Source organism: Giraffa tippelskirchi, chromosome 7 (genome assembly GCF_054371585.1).
Source record: "Giraffa tippelskirchi isolate mGirTip1 chromosome 7, T2T-mGirTip1v1.2.pri, whole genome shotgun sequence".
Taxonomy (NCBI): domain Eukaryota; kingdom Metazoa; phylum Chordata; class Mammalia; order Artiodactyla; family Giraffidae; genus Giraffa; species Giraffa tippelskirchi.
This window is the reverse complement of record NC_137281.1, coordinates 138,644,486-138,664,255: the sequence shown is the minus strand read 5'-3', so window position 1 is coordinate 138,664,255 and position 19,770 is coordinate 138,644,486. Positions and strand designations below refer to the sequence as shown.

Sequence of the window (19,770 nt, the reverse complement as noted above, 5' to 3'; positions counted from 1 at the left end):
CTCTGACCTGACATCTAAAAGAAGGTTACTGCTCAGGACCAGCTGATAGGAATGCTTATAAGAAACAGTTAAAAAAGTGCAGCGCTGTGTAAAGGCTAAATACCACTGATAATGATACAGCGTGGGAGGAAAGATGTGCTCTTTCCTTTGCTACAGTTCGACCTCCAAGAAAGTCATTTTGTTTTGTGGGTGTATAAGCAAGTGTGCAATAACATTTGAACTATCAGCAAATATAGATTTTTATCATTTTCAGCTTGAATTTTAATTTTTATCTCAGCAACTTGAAGAGTTTTTAGATATCAAGTCAGTGACATGTTTAAATTTGTCAAATGAAGGGCATTTTTGTGCACCAAATTTTTTCTCCTTTATCTGAGCTTGGATACATAGATAGATGGAAACACAGACTTTTTCTCATCATTAACCAACTTTAAAGGCAACTCAGTTTAATAGGCTGTAGCTGAGTGCTCCCAGCCCCGTCAGCCTCTCTCTGCTTGAATGCAGGCAAGAGTAATTCACTCTCAGTGGGAAACAGAACTGGCATGTACTATTTTCCTAAGAAACCAAAGTAAAAGCTGTGTGTCTGACAGGCAGTGACAGTCCCCTCCCCACCCCTAGTGGCTGCTGGGTAGCAGGTCTGTTGAGAGCATTTCCCACTGTTGTCACTGAAGTGTGTGGATTTATCTCCTGGAGGGACTACTCCTTGAACCATCTTCCTGTTGTGACTGCCCTCCCTGTAAGATTTCATCCTAATTTTTCATTCAGTTGTTACTTCCTGGAAGAGAGTCAGAGACCATAAGAAAGAGAGAGCGACTTGTAGCCATACCCCAAATATAGAAGGACATAAGGATCCAATCCTCTTGGAAAGAACTTGTTTGAAGGAACTCAGTTTTCACTTGAAAACTTAAACTACATGGTTTCTGGTTCCTTCAAATTCTGCAACATTTGGTTTTGTTCCATGAAAAACATGAAGGCATACTGTAGGGAAGCATCCCATTTGAAATGCCTTTGAAGTTAAGGCAAGATTTGTCTGGCAAAGGCATCACAGTGTTTGGCAATGTCCAAACATTAGACATGGACAACACAAACTCCTATTTTTCTGTCTTTACTGGAAAATACGTCTGCCTCATAACCTTGAATCATCAATTATTGTCTCACCAAGATCTTTTAGGGAGAAACAGTTCATCCACTGTTCTTTAACACTTGATCTTGGGCTTGGAGATCATGTGGAGAAAGTCGTGATCTTTGATTGCAATATCAAGTCTGTTATGAGTCTGTATCCAACCTGATCTGTCACAGCACACTTTCTGCTTCTCAAGAAAATTCGATGGGACATTTGTCTGCTGAACATGAGTTTGTCCTTCATCATAGATAGATGTAGCCTCTGGCATTGCCTCTCTGTCTATCATCTGTGACCAGGGCAACCCCCTCTATTTTCATCTAGCATTCAGAAGTAGCCAAAACAAAGGGTAACTTCTCTTCTTCCAATTCTTGGAGGACCTCCTAGAGGCCAGGGACTCTTTTGCGTGCAGAACTCACCACTCTCCTGCCTTGGTGGAGAAAGTGAGAAAATGTGTAAATACATATGTACATTCTTGCTCTGGAGGGCCTTTTTTCCTTTTCTCTCATTTATATCTCATTGGGAATGTGAACCCACAGGATAGAGATCGAATCTAACTGCACGGTGCAATGTCAGTGCTGGCATTCAATGTGCTACCTTTAGCAAACAGTAAGAATTATAAACCTATTTTTGGTGCTAGCGAGAGCCTTCCTAGGAAAGAAAGGAGGTAGAGATTTTCTTAAGAGATTCAAAAGGCCATAAAAGTCTCAAGAGACCATGATTATCCTGGGCATTTATCTTTCTTCACCTCTCTCCGTTTTGGGTATCATTGATTTACACCAATAAGCAGGATTGAAGACTGCCTCCACCTGTACAGATTTTCCTAGGCCTGGAGAAAGGACACAGTTTCTAACACAGACTGTGTGGAATTCCACTTTGATGACTAGCTCTTTGATGAGTCCTTTGATCTTGTTCAGTTTTTAGGGATCTGTTTCCAGACCCCTGAGAATAAGCACACTCAGCAGAAACAGCCTTCAGAATTCATTTCCCTCCCACCCAGGGAAGCCATCAACCATGCCCTTTCATCTCATCTCAAGTCTGAGACACAATCCGAAAGCCAGGTTGTGCCTCAGACTTGAATTTGCTGAATCTGTATTAGGGCTCTCAACTTCCTCACTCGTTGCCTTTTTACTCAAATGAAGCAGCTGTTTCTGGACTTTTGATGAAACTGATGAAATGAGACTCAAATTCAGTAATGCTTTAGAGGGCTGGGGTGCCTGGGGAGATGTAAAAGGGAAGGAGTAGTCAGGGTTTTGAACAAAGCCTGGCTCTTATTTCCACTCACTTCTGCATTTTTCCTAGGTTAACAAATCCCAGTGCTGAGCACAACTGAAACACAGAGGGTGAAATGCACAACTAGGACACAGGACCACCAGGCTGTGGGTGTCGCCTACAGAATTAAAAGCAGGAGAAGAGAAGTGACTACCTCTGGTAGTAAGGAAATACATGCTTATCCAAGGTTCATAAAGGACCTTTCTGGGTTAAATTAAAAAGGAAAAGGAACACACATGTAGGTATTTTAGCAGAGCATATAGTTTTAAACCTCTTATTCAAAATGGTCTTTGATGAACATCTTACTCATGCTGCTAAGTCAAAGGACTTCATGCTGATGGGAGAGTTTAATTAAAAGGACATTTCCTAGAAAAAAGAACATACCAGATCCTACGTAGTCAAATAAGTTTTAAAAACAATACATTGGGGAAATTTTTGATACAGATATTATAAGAAAGGTAATATTTTAGCAACCCAGAGCACTGATGACTATCTAAATGACACAGAGAATTCATTCAAAGGTGGAGAGAGTGGCGAGACTGGTAGAAAGGTGAGTCAGGGAAGGCTTTGTGCAAGAAGCAATGGCAATAACCATCAGGTGCTGTGGCAGGCGTTTCTTTTTATAGAAACTATTTCATGGACTTCTTGAAAGAAAGGATTTCACAGATTGTGACACAGAGCCTTAGTGAGGTAGTTTGTCTAAAGCTTTCCGGTTCATCAGTGGTGGAGCTAGGAGTTGAACGAGGCAAATAGGTACTTTCCTGTATGCCACACTGTCCTCACTTGGACCAGGTGTGATAAGTGTGATTTAGTTATAAGGTAGAGCTGCTTCTGAAGGTTAGAGCATGAGGAGGGGACCAGGAGATGAAAAGGTAAGTGAATGTGGTTCCTCAGCTCGCTCTTCACGCTGTGGTGATGGAGCCTAACGATGAGTGTCCAGCCTAGATTTACCAACCCAAGTCCTCTGACACCAAATAAAATTCTCTTTCCACTACATTTTAGCAATAAAATATTATATTCCATAGTTGGAATAAAAGATAATGTCTTAAAATGCAAAAGCATGACGCATTGTGAATGAGTTTGGTAATGTCAGCAAACACGGAGAAGAGTTTGAAAGTCAAGGAGTCTAAGTTCTTGAAGAATGATAGGGAGAAAATGAAGACAACACCAGCTATCCCCTGGTTTTACCAGAGGCTGCTGATGGCGGTGGTGGTGATGTGTGTGTCTGTGTATGTTAGTGTGCGCTAGGGGCACAACCAGTGACTCTCAGATATAATTCCTGCCTTGTTTGGTTTGGGTCCACTTGCTCTCCAGGGGTAGAACTAATTGTTTCAGCTTTCTCCATCTTGTCATTGTCAAGGCTTATGATTATTTTTCATTTCCAACTCCTAAACAGCTCACCTCTCTCTCTGTCTTTCTGTCTCTCCATCTCTCTCTTTCTCTGCTAACTCAGATTCTGTATGGGGCCTTCCATAGCAAGAAATGTTTAAGACAATGCTGGCTGAGGTGAGATTTTGTCACATTGTCCAGGCATGTTGTCCACCAGTTCTGCTCTGAATATCTGATTCCTGAGTTCCTCCTACTCCCCAGTACTTATTTGCATGTGTGGATTTCCTTTCAGCTCTGCATCGCCTCTAGGCCTGGAACTCTCTAGGTCTAGCTCCTGGGAAGGCACACAATCTGCCCTCTTAGTTCTGTTGTAGAACTGCTGATAGGGACCTTGCAGTCAATGGCCACTCCTTCTGCCTTCTCTAATTCCTTCCCTCCTATGGTAAAACAACCACACTGCCCCCCCCCCACCACCACCACAACCACCACCACTGCAAGCAACTCTGGGTGAAACTTCTACCTGAAGCATGTCCTTTCTTAGCGTGTGTATGTGTGCTTGTCAGAATCTCACGCTTTTGCAGATGTATAGATGAAAATACCTATGACTGAGAAAGGTATTCTACTTCTCCAAGTCCAAGAAATGTGAGAAATCCTGGAATTCTGTCATGGTCCAGAGAAGACAGAATGGAGTGAAGCCATCTATGCCTAGAGCAACAGAAAGAGATGATATCTTGGAAGCAATGAGAACGATGCCCTGTTGAATGTTTGTGTTAAAATTGTTCATATAACCTGGAAACTGAGGAATATTTTGCATAAATTATTGTTGTTGTACTTGTGCTCAGTCGCTCAGCTGTGTCTGACTCTTTGAGACACCATGGACTATGACCCGCCAGGCTCCTCTGTCCCTGGAATTCTCCAGGTAGGAATACTGGAGTAGGTAGCCTTTCCCTTCTCCAGGGGATCTTCCCAACCAACCTAGGGATTGAACCCAGGTCTCCCACATTGCAGGCGGATTCTTTACTGTCTGAGCCACCAGATGGTGGGATACTGTAATCTAACACACACACACCCCCACACACACCCAGATGAAAAGGGTCAATCAGATAGATACTTTCTATAGGAATTTAAATCTTAAACAGATGGATTGTGTTTGGAGGAGTGACCTGAAGTGACTGTTCAGTAGTCCTGCTGTTGAGATTGTCAAAGTTTCCCTTATTTCGGACTGCTCTAAAATCTAAGGTTTATCTTTTCTTTAACATTTGTGAACTGCTCCGTGTCCTTCTCAAGGTTTCTTTGTAATTTGTTGTTCAAATTAGCTAGAGTCAGTTCCTGTTGTTTGTAACCAAAGAACCTTAATCAATATAGATCATTACTTATTTGAAATCACAACCACCAAGCACAGAGTGGCCATCAGTAAGAGGACAAAACTCTTTCTGCTTGGATCCTAAGATTACTTACAGAGTGTGGGGGTGACACTGTTCTCTGTCCTCACTTGAACCTGACCTGGCAGCATTTACTGTTCTCTGCCATGCTGGTTACTTTGACCTGAGCTTGGCCTTTGGACATTTCCATTCCCAGGAAGCTGCCTGTGTTTTACCACCTACTTGGTGCTATAAAAGTTTATGCTTTCTGTCTTTGGTAGTTTCTCTAAAAGGCTTCTAGTTTCTCCATAAGCTCCATGGCATGCCCAAGCAGGGTTTGCATGCTCCTTTCCTGGAGATTCATTGTTTCAGGAACTCCTTCCTCCCAGGTCCATGGCCTGCTGGCAGTGACGTACTAACCATCATGGATAAGGACAGACATGGGTTAGCACTTCACTCCTACTACTTAGGGGTGACTTTACCTGATCTCTCTGAGCTTGTTTTTACCGAAATAAATGCTATTCATGGCTGTAGAACTTTGGAATGCTCTTCGTGAACTGTTACTGGTGTTTGTTGAAGATAAGAGTTTCTGGGCAAAAGAGTAAGGATAACTCTGTGTAAAGCGACTAGTCTCTTGGGGGAAATGTCCCTGCATAGGCTCTAGAGATGATAAATTTACAGGTATCATCTTTCATATGAACTGTCACAAATAAGAAGACACAGACCCAGGGAAGTTCAGTCAATTGACAAGGACATTCAACTAATCAGTTACAAAACCATATCTGAAAGCCACCCCTCCTAATTCTCTTTGAAAATCACTATTGATGCTAAAAGTTGCCATGAATGCTTTGTCTGCATAGTTTTTTGATATATTAATTCTAGTGCTGAATTTCGTCACTGGAGAGTTCTTTTCCCTGTGATGGGAATGATGGTAGAGACCTGCATATAGAGAGGGTGTGAGCTTTCCCAACATAGGAAATCGGATGAGTCTCTTTTGGTTTAGTTTATTGAATCAGGAAAGTGCAAACTCTATAGCTTAGAGTCTGAGCACTCTCCATGACTTTTCAAGGCAGTCCTGGTGTTAGGGTTCCACATCCAGTCACCACGGATAGCTCACAGGACTGGCCTGTGTCTAAGCAGGGTGATCTGGTCACCATGGCCCCGAAAACTGCATTTAGCAGTGAGGTAAACATAGCCCTAGTGAGCCAGTCTTCTTATCACTTACCAGTCCAGGCAGGCTTCCCACGGCAGGGGTAGGACTGAGTTACATCAGACATACATGAATCAATACAAAACAATTCCTTTACAAAAGAAAACCTAATTAATCACCCTGCTGCCCAAATCAACTTGTATTCTCTTTCTGAGCTGTTGACACATTCCAATTCCTGCAGACAACTGCATTCTAACGCTCATTAATGAAAAATATATATCTGTTTTGCTGTTGGCAAGTTTGAGTCTTGCCAAGTTTGTTTTCTAAAACACAGCCAATATTGGAAACTTGCCTATGGTCTTAGAAGGGTTTTCACAGTTTAGAAAAAAGTAAGGTTTTATGTTAGGAAGTAGACTAGAATTCATAGAGGATGGTGATCTAATCAGAGCTGGGTCCTTATCTGGCTAGCTTTGCAAGAGGGAGAAGCAGGGATGGGTAATAAAAGCCAGGGGTGTTACCCTAGCACCCACTGGAAGGTATTGCAACCCAACTTTAACCTCTGGGAATAATGTGCACTTTCCACAGGTCTTTCCTACTAACACATGCTTTGTATCACTGCAGGGACCCACAAGAAGTCAAAGGCCATCTGCTAAGGGGAACTCAATTTTTCATTCATTCACCAATCATTACTCTTCCCAATAAGTCTGACAACCAGAGACAATGGTCTTCTAGGGCCAATGTAGAGTGTTCTTTACTACTCTGTAGTAGTAATGATGAACACTCAGATGCCACGAGTGTGAATTACCTATCAAATATCATAGGCTGTTGAGCATGTGGGCTTAGAGTCAAATTCCTGGGTTCAAATCCTGACTCTGCCACTTATAAGCTATTTGACTTCGGGCTAACTTTTTTTCTCCAAGGTTACATTTCCTTGCCTGTAAAAATTGGACTGATACTGTATTTTCTTAGATTTAGTGTGCTAACATTACTTTTTTATACAACTAACAAAGCAAAGTGACTGCCAGTCAGACTATGACACAACATTGATTGTAAAAAACATCTATTTTAGAGATGTTAGAAGGTTTTTAAATAAAAGGATATTACAATTGAGGAAGTAGGCTAGCACCTACCTCATGGTATCCAGGTGAGGACTAAGATCATACAAATTCTTAGCACTTTGTCAGTCACATATGCCTGCTTGCTAAGTCATTTCCATTATGTCTGACTCTTTGTAACCCTATGCAACCCTCTTTGAACCGCTCCAGGATCTTTTGTCCATGTGATTCTCTAGGCAAGAATACTGGAGTGGGTTGCCATGCCTTCCTCCAGGTGATCTTCCCGATCCAAGGATTGAACCCATGGTTCTTACACCTCCTGCATTGGCAGGCAAATTCTTTACCACTAGCACCTCCTGGAAAGCCCTGTCAGTCACACAGTAAGCCCTAATAAGCTACTACTACTATTTTACTACCAGAAGGTGGTAGTTTGGGTAATTTCAGCAAATCATTTAACTCTCTGTGCTTTATTCTCTTTATCTTTAAAATGAATGGGTAGCCATATGGTCTTGCCACCCAGAATTGGAAAGAAAAACTAATTAAAAAAACGTTTTTAGGTCTTAGCCGTTCTAACTGTGAAACACTATCAACTTCTTCTGCTGTTCATCTTCTGTATCTAAAAACTGATAAAGAAATCTACTCTGCATATTTTTATGTATGTATTAATTTAGTTGGAATTCAAAGGCCAATTTAAACTTTCAACTTGGTGTATTTATATTTCTATTGTAGTTGTTGAAAGAGAATTTTCAAACTTTTAAATTTATTCTCCTCAATATAACTCTGAATTTTCATGAGTGGTTTTGTTTTTACTGAGAGGGAAAGTTATCCTAATATAGTATCTCCATTGTTGGCCAAGCCTAAAGAAATACTAGTAGCCTGCCCTGCTTTTCCTCTTCCATACTAGTTAGGTAAGAAAAGAAAATACATTTTAGAATGTGTAAAATACAAAGGAGATTCAAATACTAGTCCCATAGGTCCTTACTATTAGATCCCACTTAGAGTGGCAAGGAACTAGGCCAGTTAATGCAGCTGTTGTGTAAGAGAAGCTCAACTTAACCGAACTCTCAGTTATTGAACCTTAAGTAGGCATTGTGTTAGGTGATAGAGAGGCAAATGAATTTAAAACAAAATTATTGCCCTCCTAGAATTTACAGTCTGATAAGAAATGACAACACAATGTGATAAATACTATAAAAGTGACATGGGACTATCAAGGAAGCAGAGACTGGATCTACCTGGTTAAGCAAAAGAAGGCTTTAAGGATTGTATAGGAGTTTACAAAATGAAGAGGTTGGGAAAGAATATTGCCTGCAAACAGAACAGTGTTTGCAAAAGCATGAGTGTAAAGAAACATGGCTTTCATGTAGCTTTGCATGACTACTGTGCAATGTACATTGTGTGTGTGTGTGTGTGCGCATGTTTGTATGTACAGGGTGGGGCCCACTGTGGTGATGAGACTTGCGAGGAAAGTTAAGATAAGATTGTTGAAGACCTTAAGTGACTACAGTAAGGAGTTTGAACTTTTTATCCCAGAAGCAAAATGTATAGATCCAAAATGTATAGTATTTGGTGGTAGATTCAATGGGACACAAAAACAAGTTGGTTACAGGGCGCTGAGCATTACAGAGGAACTAGGAGAGATTTCAGGTGTCTCACATGAACTCCTAGATGATTGGAGCAGGCAGCATCCACTGAGAAGGGACAAAGGAAGGGCAGCTACAATGAAAAAAAGCATATAATGGAGACTCAGAAGACCTTGATTTAGGTCTGAGTTTTTGAAAAACTACCTTGAAAATAATTGGATCAGGTTATTATATAAATACTAAGCCCTTGTGTGCCTCATTTTTCTCATGTTTACAGCAGTAAGGTGGAGAAGAAGTATACCAAGAGGACTTAGGACTCAGGGTGCATGAATTCAGTTGACAGCTAGTAGTGTGTGATTTTTGGCTAGCTACTTAACCTAAGTCTTCTCAGTTAGAAAATGATGGTAATAATAACACCGGAAGGTTGTTATGTTATGTATCTGGCACATAGTAAGCCCTCAATAAATATTTGTTCTTACTATTTTTATTATTATCTCTATTATAAAATGATATATCTGTCCTTTGAGGCAGCACAGTATAGTGGTAAAGAGAATGAACTGGGAACACTTAGGCTGCATCTGCCATTCACTGCTGTGTGATCTTGGGCAAATTAATAATCCTTCTGGGCCTCACTTCCCTTATCTGTAACATAGGATGATGAGGGCATTTATCTCATAGAGTTGTGAGGATTAAATAAGATGATAAATGTGAAGTTCTTTGATGAGAGTCTGGCACAAAATGCTTATACATTTGTTGTTATTATTGTTATAATTATTATTGCACTAATTTTAATTTTTAGGTTGTACACTGTTTGGGAGTGAGGGTATTCTATAGAAAAGTTGTTACTTTTCCATGTTAGTGACTTTGTTTAGATAGCAAAGCAGGCTCTGAAGAGACAGTCCTGTATTTAGTCAGATGACACATGGGGTGGCCTGCAAGCCAGTGAAGCCGAGGACCGTGGAGAGCCTCTGAAATGGCTCATCTGAATTAAATGGGATGACTTTCTCCTCCAGATTCTGTGTGGGAGGCTTATACATTTGCTTTGGTAATGAGTTTGCTTTTTCAGCCAAAGAAGAGCAAAGAATAAAAGGAGAGAGAAGGCGTGAGAGGCAATCATAGAAACCTGGAGGCTCAGATCCTCCAAAATGGAAAAGGAGCCTGCATTTCTGCAGAAACAAGAGAGAAACAACTAACAACCTCAAAGCTCATTATGATTTAACTTTGAGATAGCAGCAAATGACAGCCACGTGACTACTGAAGCCTGTTTGAACTGTAAGCAGGACTAAGGGGGAAATGGAGTGTATTAGCAGGAGTGTAAAAGCTAACCTCCTCGCTTACAGGCTGTGCAGATGTTAGTGCACGGATATGCTGTTAAAAGCTATGAAATCACTGTGTATTGTCATATGTGAAACAGAGCACCATTCCATGTTCGATGCATGTGACAAGGGCTCAGGGCCGGGGCAATGGGATGATCCAGAAGGATGGGATGGGGAGGGAGGTGGGTGGGGGGTCCGGGAAGGGGAACACATGTAAACCCATGGCTGATTCATGTCAATGTATGGCAAAAACTATTACAATATTGTAAAGTAATTAGCCCCCAACTAAAATAAATAAATTTATAAAAAAAAAAAAAAAGAAATCACTCTAAAGTGATCATTTCACTTTCTATGGCAAATTAGCAAAAAATCTTTGTTGTGTATATACTTGAACAAAATTCTTAGAACCTTTTAAGATGCTTGCCCTCTGTTGTGAAAAGAATGCAAACTCGAGAGTGACGGGGTTAACAGGGCGGAAGCCATGATGAATTGGAGGGCACATTGCCTCGCGTTGCTCAAAAGAGTAAAGCAGGAATTCATTTAATATTTTTTTCCTGAAAAGAAGCATTTCTCTTTGTGTTGTAGAAGATTGAGGAATCTGATTGACCAACAGTGTCAGTTCCTTTGCCTCTCCCCGTGTCTGTTATTATCAGACAGGATTATCATTAGGATCATCTTTCTTTGACTTTTCCCATTGGAGAAGAGCAAATTATCTTCAGCATCATATTGTGAGACAGAAGTCAGGATGGAATAGCTAGACGTTAGTGTTTGTCTAGATTAATGGCATAAATTGGGAATTTAATTTGACCTTGGGTATTAGAAAGGGAAATAGTGGAATCTGTGACAGATTTTATATTCTTGGGCTCCAAAATCACTGTGGACAGTGACTGCAGCCATGAAATTAAAAGATGCTGCTTGGAAAGAAAGTTATGACAAACCTAGACAGCATATTAAAAAGGAAAGACATCACTTTACTGTCAAAGGTCCATATAGTCAAAGCTATGGCCTTTCCAATAGTTATGTATGGATGTGAGAGTTGGGCCATAAAGAAGGCTGAGTGCCAAAGAATTAACGCTTTTGAACTATGGTCCTGGAGAAGACTCTTGAGAGTCCCTTGGACAGCAAGGAGACCAGCCAGTCCTAAAGGAAATCAACCCTGAATATTCATTAGAAGGACTGATGCTGAAGCTGAAGCTCCAATACTTTGGTCACCTGATGTGATGGCCAACTCATTGGAAAAGACCCTGTTGCTGGGAAAGACTGAAGGCAAAAGGAAAAAAGGGCGGGAGAGGATGAGATGGTTAGATAGCATCACTGACTTAATGGACATGAATTTGAACAAACTCTGGGAGATAGCGAAGACAGGGAAGCCTGGCATACTGCAGTCCATGGGGTAACAAAGAGTTGGACATGACTTAGCAACTAAACAACAACAAATTTGAAGAATAGCATAATTCAGTGCCCATAATTGTTTACCATAAACTTTTTTTTGCCAGTGCTTTGACCATTTAATTTCTATATAATTTTACATAAAACAAAGTAGTTAAAGATGAGCATCAAATCTAAGCAATACAGAATTAAAATTAAGCTTGACATCTGTATTACGGAGGTGTGGTTTATGTAGCAAGCAAATACCTTTCAAACATTAACAGGACATTTGAAGGAATTGTCTGCAAATATAAAGTTTTAAAGCTGTAAACAGTAAAGTATAAAGTAGGGCCAAAGGAAACTTGTGGGAAAATTAAGGTTCATATATTGCTTGCTTTACCATTCTTCTTCTTTTTAAAATATTACATAAAGTTGACATTTAACATTATACAGTTTCAGCTGTACAACCTAGTGATTCAATATTTGTACATACTGGGAAATGATCATCACAATAAGTCTAGTTAACATCCATCAGCATACATAGTTACAAATTTTTTTTCTAGTGATGAAAACTTTTGTGAAAGTGAAAGTGAAAGTCGCTCAGTTGTGTCCAACTCTTTGGGACCCCATGGACTATACAGAAAACTTTTGAGAGTTACTCAAATAGCAACATAACACAGTATTATTTACTATAGCCCCTATGCTGTACCTTACATCCCTATGACATTTTTTTAATAACTGAAAGTTTGGACTTTCAAACCCCCTTCACTTATTTTGTACCCCTGCCCCCACCTCTGGTAACCACCAATCTGTTCTCTGTACCCATGAGCTTGGTTTCTTGTTTGTTTTGTTTTTAGATTCCACCTGTGAGATCGTGTGGTATTTGTCTTTCTCTGCCTGATCTATTTCACTTAGCATAATACTCTCAAGGTCCATTCATGTTGCTGTAAATGGCAACATTTCCTTCCTTCTATGGCTGAATAATATTCCATTGTGTATATATATCTTCTTTATCCGTTCATCTTCTTTATCTATTCATCTATCTATGGACACTTAGGTTGTTTCCATATCTTGGCTATTTTAAATAATGCTGCAATAAACATGAGGGCACATATATCTTTTCCCGTTAGTATTTGCTTTTTTTTTTTTCTGATACATATCCATGAGTGGAACTGCTGAATCAAATGGTAGTTAGAGTTTTAATTTTTTGAGGGGCCTCTGTATTCTTCATAATGGCTGTGCCAATTCACATTTCCACCAACAGTGCACAGGGGTTCCTTTTTCTCCACATCCTCACCAACACTTTAACTTAAATGTTTTAATATGCAACATCCTAAGAGGAGTTTTGCAGAATTTTAATATATTTGAAGAATTTTTAAAAATATTGAAGTCAACTGAATTGACTCATTAAAATATAAAATGATATCAAGGGGCAATTGCACAGTTGCAAAGCAGAGATGCAGGTCTATAAATGTCCTTAATTCAGTCACATTTGTTGAATTCAAATGAAGGTCTATCGTCCCCTGTATAGACAAATGCAAAAGAAAGAAGAAGATACTCAATTTTTTTCCTTGTGTGGTTTACTCTGTCTTTTGGCCCCATAACTTTATATATACAATAAAGTAGAAGGTGGCATCAATCAGGTGACCAGGGCCAATGCCTCTGATGCCTCTTGATGATCTTGGGCAAGTCCCTTAAAACCCTGTAGGCTAGAGTTTCTTCATGTGAAAAATGAGCAAGTTAGAAAAAACATTTTATAGTATCTTTTTTCGTTCTAAAAGTGCATGGTTTCAAGTGAATGAAAACTTACATGGTGTGAACAAACTGCTTCATTCACTTATTCACTGAGAGCATCCTTGGAGCTAAGTGCTCTATCGAGGCTGTGGATGTAAGAGACATTTCAGCCTGCTTTCAAGAGGGTCACAAAGCAACAGCAAGACTGACCGGCTAGTAATTAAAGTGCACTGTGATCAGTGTGCCCCGTTACCGACACCCAGGGCTAAATTGCTGGGGGTTCAGAGGAGGGCTACACGGGGGCAACCATGCAGGCTGTGGTGGTATATGTGTGATAGACCCCAAAACAGAAACAGAAGTTCAGCAGGTAGAAAAGGAAGGAAGCCCCTGGCAAACAACGTAGTACTGACAAGGCGTATGTCCTGGGCTTGAAGTGTTAACTCAAACATGCGTATATCAGTAGTGAAAAGTAATAGAGACAAGAAGAATCGTTTGTGACTTGATTGTGAAGAGCTTCACAAGTCACGCTAAGAACTTTTGACTTTATCCCAAAGGCCCTGGAGAACCATGACAAATAGGAGACATGATCAGATTTCTCTCATAAAGTTCACTTGGTGGCACTGGGGAGTCTGCAGAAGGAAGATGGAAGGGAGGGGAAGCTTTTTGGAAATTATTTGGATGGTCCATGGGAACAGTGATGAGAGCCTTACTTGGGGCTATGACAGTGGGGAACAGGGAGACAGGGACACACTTGAGAGATGGCTCAGAGACAGAATCAACAGAATCTATTAATTCATACACTCAACACATGTATTCAGTCTGTGCTATGTGTCAGCCAGTATGAACCAGGAAGAGAATATAAGCACCGCTGATGCTGACAGGGGAGTGTTCAGAGTAGAGCAGAGAGGGGTGGTGCTATCAGAGTGGGCTTCCTGGAAGAATGCGGTCTGACCTAGCTTCCCCAAAAAGGAAAAGATAAATGAATTCATAGAAAGAGGCAGGGGAACATTTTATTGCTCAGTGAAGGGGCTTGTAAGAATGTAAGAATGAGGAGATGACCAGCAGGTATGCTTGACTAGCAAAGAGAGTGTTTTTTTTTCCTGCTGTGCCTTGCAGTATGTGAGATCTTATTTCCCCAACTAGGGATCAAACACACACCCCCTGCACTGGAAGTGCAAAGTCTTAACCAATGGACAACCAGGGAAGTCCCAAGAGAGTCTTTTTTAATGCAGAAAAAAGTGGAGAGATAGGCAGCGTTTAGGGGAGAAGACAGAGCAGAAACACCTAAATTTGATGTGGTAACCACAGGGTACCCATCTAGGTTTTTAGAACCCACAGGGAACTGCTGTGGGTTTTTAGGAGGAGAGGAGGTGTGTGGTAGAGTAGAAAAAAATAATGGAATTAATGCTTATAGATTTGGATTTTGCCACTAACTAGCTGGGTCATCATTCAGATCACTTAATGTCTCCCAAACTCATGTTTGTGTAGTTAGGGTTGGAGCAAAAAGGCATTTAGATGGAAATCCAGCTAAGAGACAATTACCGTAGTCAAATCAAAAATGCATGGGAAGTACAGCCATGGACCAGACATTATATAGGCATTGAGGAACAGGAAGAATAAATAGCAGGGAAATGGCCCTTTCAGACTGCTGGGCACCTGGAGGTAAGGATCTTGTCCAGGAAAAGCTTGGATAGTTGCCTTTGTTTTCTTCCCTCCCATCTCACCCCACTCCTCCCTCTGGATATGGCCTTACTGATGCTGGTTTCGACTCAAGAACCAAAAGGATGATGGTATCTGGAAAAATTTCCTATCAAAGCCGTGAATTATTTGCATATGCTCCCGAATAGTGATGCAAGTCCCAGGTATAAAAGGATTAGACTTGGGCCGCATCATGACCCCCAGCGCCTCAGGTGCTTGGGACACCAAGGGAAGCTGCTAAAAACAGCTGCATCTGCTTTTGCTCTGGGTGGCTGACGCCCTGCTCTGGCATTCTTGGCCAGAGAAATCAGGCATGTGACCTTGAAGATGAAGCAAATGTGGTTTCTGTCAACTTAAACCTCCCTGTATGTTTCATCAGTCTTTGGCTTTCAGTGAGATTATAATCTAATAGGAAGACAGACATATGAACAAATACATCACAATATGACAAGTGGTTTTTTTTTTTTTTTAATGTAACTTTCAATTTATTTTTGTCCCCAGCATGCAGCATGTGGGATCTTAGTTTCCCAATCATGGATTGAACCCAGTCCCTCTTCAGGGGAAGCACCAAGTCTTAACCACTGAACCACCTGGGAAGTACTTGACAAATGGTTCTTATTTCTATAGACTGGCAGGGTGGTTTAGGGAACTGAAATAAAATAATTTTCTTTGCTGAATTTGGCTTTGCCCTAATTTTAGGGTCCCAACCGATGAACTTCTGTTTCCTCTTAAAACATCACGCTGAGTCCTGACAAGTGGAGGTGCCCTGGTTGCCAAGGAGGGAAACTTCTTCCAGAGGCTGGGCAGGGACTGGAAACAAGGGAAATGTGGTTCTTCTTGTTCCCTGAAAAAGTAACCCTGGATTTTCCAGCCTAGAGGAATGTTGCCTAATCTGCGTGGGTGCTTCTCATCTTTCTCTGTCCTGACCCTTCTTTGGCTGCTTGTCTGAGGGAACCTGATTGATGGAAATAAACTTTGTCTTCTGTGGATGCTCACCCAAATGTGAAGCACCAAACTAGAGAGGCTGCAAGCCTGGGCTCTGCCATTATTTAGAAATGAAAATTAAGGCGAGCCATTTATCCTTTTGGGTGTCATTTGCTTATCAGTTAAAAAGAGACTCTCTGCTCTTCTTATTCAAAAGCTAATATGAGGATGAAATACAATTTGGGAAGATACTTTTGCAACATAGAGGGTCACTAAATATAACGCACCATTTAATTATCAATCCTTTCTATAGCTTTTTCTAGCCTCCAGTACCTACTAGCCATTTTTAGTTTCATCAGCTGCCTTAAAGCATTCTCCTTAAATTCTTTCAATTTTGGTCAAAACCCTGATTGGCAACCATAATTCACATTCTTGCTGAGGGACACTTGAAGTCGGCTTTCACTCCTAACCAAGTCTCCAAAGCCGGATTTATATTTCTTTTTAAAAAAGGGAAATGAAAACCTCTATAGAAAGGTTGTCTGGCAACCAGATAAAAGAAGAAATTTCTTTCAGGCTTTCCAAGAAGACAGAATGGGAGTCTTGAAATATAAATTACTTTTTAATGGTGTCTTGAAAAGGTGTTATTCTCAACCATCTGCCTCTCTTACCCCGCTCCCGACTATGGCCTGTGCAAGCAATTAAACCGTTGTGTGTCCTTAAATTGAATAAAAGTAGAGATATTTTAGGAGATGGAAGAAATCTTAGAGGTTTCCTGGTTTATCCATTTATTTCTTGAAGTAGGGAAGTGGAATTTAGAACAGGTAAAAGATTTCCACTTGATCGCTAGCTTTTCAGTGCTGAGCCAAGGTCAAATGCAGACTTCCTGACTCCCAGTTCAGGGTCTCACCGCTATGCTAAAGATAAGATACAAGCATGAATAACTACAACGGAGTCAGAGAATGGTATTCTAAGTATAATACTAGGCCTCAAAGTCCAAACTGATGGAAAGGGTGACAAATAGTCCAAGGCCCTAGGCCAAGGGGACATCATTTTGCATTTGGCTTGGATGTCACAAATGACACTTTAGATGTCTACCTTGGAGGTAAAACATCTGTTCTGTTGAATTCCAACTGTGCCTGTTTCACAGAGGAAGGACAGTTGGTTGGCATCCTTTCTTCTAGCTCAGAATGTTCCAGTTACTATGACCTTTCTGCTCTGATTTAGGTCCTCACGGTCTGCTCTAGTGGAAAGCTTGGTGACTTTCCTGGAGTGCCAGGTTATGGAGAATAAGTGTACCTGGGAGTAGGGAGAACATATGTCTGGGCAAATCCTATGATAGTGAACTCCCCATGCCTGGCCAAACTCTCTTGGCGTTAATACAAATCAACTCCGCTTGAGTTGCATAGGCCAGTGCCTGGGGCTTAGAAATACTTGTTTTACATGACCTCACTGTGATAGAACATTCCTCCCTCCATCTTTCTCATAGAAACAAGTTTCTTTTTCTTTTCTTTCTTTTTTTTAATTTTAAAGATTTTTTTTTTAATGTGGACCATTTTTAAAGTCTTTATTGAATTTGTTACAATATCATTTCTGTTTTATGTTTTGGTTTTTTGGCCCTGGAGGCATGTGGGATCTTAGCTGCCTGACCAGAGTTTGAACCCACGCCATCTGCTTTGGAAGGTGAAGTTGTAGCCACTGGACTGCCAGGGAAGTCCCCTAGAAATGAGTTTCTTATAGTCCAGAGGGAGTGGAGTCTACCTGAAGTCATGGCTTGCCCCTCTCTCTACTTCTGTCTCTCTGTTCCAGGCCTGGGTAACATAGTACAGGGCTCTTGGTCCTCTGCAATGCACAATGCACCACATAGTAACTTATCCTGCTGGCTCCCTGGGCCTCTGTGGTGAACTTGGTGGTTAGTGGGGTCTTCCCTGGAGCCCTGAGGGTCATGCCCTGTGGTAGATTTTCAGGGAGTTATGTATAGTTAATTATATGCCAGGTGGTGGTTGGTCAGTGACTCTCAGGCTAGGGGAATTGAAGTGCTAAGAAGTTCTATGTATGAGGGATTCCAATCATGCAGAATCATAGAGTCCTAAAGCTGGAAGGGTGTTAGGATTACCTATGCCACTGGAGACAGCTTTGCTGTGAGAACGTCAGGATCTGGCTGCAGCACAGGGTCAGTGAGCAAGCAAAGACTTGGCAGAGGAAAACACATGTGTTCATGGAGACCTTGCAATTAGGAACTGGGCGAGAAGGCAGAGGAAGAGAGGGGGAGGGTTCCCCGCAGCCCTGAGAGATGAAGTGTCTTGACTAAGGCCACATTGGTAGTTCTCTTTTCTGTGCACCCATCAGGTAGACCTGCTTTCTCAAAGAGCCGATTTGAGGGGGTAAGGAGAACTACTTTTCATTAGATGAGAGGAGAGAAGCCAGATGTTTGCAGCTGGAGTTGGCTATGTGACTCCTGCCACCTGCTGCTGCTAATTTGTTCCTGGGTCGACCATCTGACCTTCTGCCCAAGAAATGAAGCAGTGAAACACTCCTTCTGCCAACAGAGTAAGTGAAAGTGTTTTCCTCCCACTGTTCGATCATAAAAGCTGCGTGCCTGTGCCTGTTGGTGCTTGAAGGTGCCAACTATTCATGTCATCTGCCGCCTGGATCCTGGACCAGTTGAGGACTAGGCATAGGAGTCCAAAAGGGCTCAGAGCACCTGCCTTTTTCCTGTCCAAAGAGAATAGTCTTCCCCATCTGAATGAAGCCAATGACAGCTATTCAGATGCTAGGACACCTCCCTGTGTTGGCAGATGGGACGTAAAGGGAACAGAGAAGACGGGGAAGAGAGAAGGCATAAATCCTTATTCTAAGATCCGGTTCAGAATGAGGAGGAGAAAATGGCTCCTCTATATGCATTTTTTTTCTTTCTCAGTGAAATGACTTCTCTCTGTACCTTCAACTGTGGTTCTTACCTGTTGTCCTGGAGGCTGTCTTCTGCTGAGGTTGTTTCCCCAGCCCATTTGTGCTGAACACAGGGTTTCTCAGCAAATCCATGTTGAGATCTGGGATTACATCTTGGTGAAACAGGAACCATCCACTTCTGCTGGTGGCTGTCCTAGGTTGGGTCTTCCCTGAGACAAGGATTTGGGGGCCACAAGTTTATTTGGGAAGTGAATCCAGGAAACACCAGTGGAGGAAGAGGAAAGTGAGACAGGGAAGGGAGGCAGTCAGTAAAGAGGTGTTATCAAGCACCCACATGGGCAACTAGCATTTACACTCCTGAGGAACTCTACCGCCAGTGTACAAAAGTTCTGGAGTTCTCCCAGTTGGCGTGAGGGAGCTGGATGTTTGTTTACCACACTCCATCGGCCATCCTTTGAGGCTGCTTCTCTAGCCCTCCCAGGCTGTGTGAGGCTCCTGATACACAATTTGTGCTTTTTGAAGAAAACCCCATCTAGCAGGTAGATGTGTGCCTCTCACTAAGTCCCGGAGGTTTGTCTCCGTGTTTTTTGTTGTCTTTCTCACCAGAGGCTGTCTAAGCTCCACCCTTGGGTAGAATGTACTGCGGCAGCCTCCAACAGCTCAACCATTTGGTGTGCTGAAAACGCTGCCTCTAAGAACTGTCAACCTCTGAGACATACATGAAAATGACAACCTTGCACAAAGCTCCATAACCAACACCTTAACTGGACGAGGTCATATAGAAACTGTAAAGATAGAGAGGCAGGTACGACAGTCCTTTAGAAACTCCACGAAATGCCAGCTGCTGCCAAGCTGCTGACTTCATTTCAGATATTGACTACTGGAAAGTGAATTGGCTTCTGACAAGTTTCTTCTTCTCTGAGTTTGGGATGGATCCTGCCTGCTTTCTACCTGAC

General features: G+C 41.6%; 1 protein-coding gene across 5 annotated transcripts in view; it reads left to right on the top strand.

Moving 5' to 3' along the window:
* LOC145514739 (uncharacterized) overlaps positions 1-19,770 on the top strand; it is a 240,677-nt gene that overhangs the window by 130,625 nt on the left and 90,282 nt on the right. For 2 of the 5 annotated variants that reach the window (XM_081513413.1, XM_081513411.1), the window contains exon 3: positions 18,254-18,454. The exons of the other annotated variants lie outside the window; for them this stretch is intronic. The gene's annotated coding sequence lies outside the window, so the exon portion shown is untranslated. The remainder of the gene's footprint in view (positions 1-18,253; positions 18,455-19,770) is intronic. 5 annotated transcript variants of the gene reach the window in all.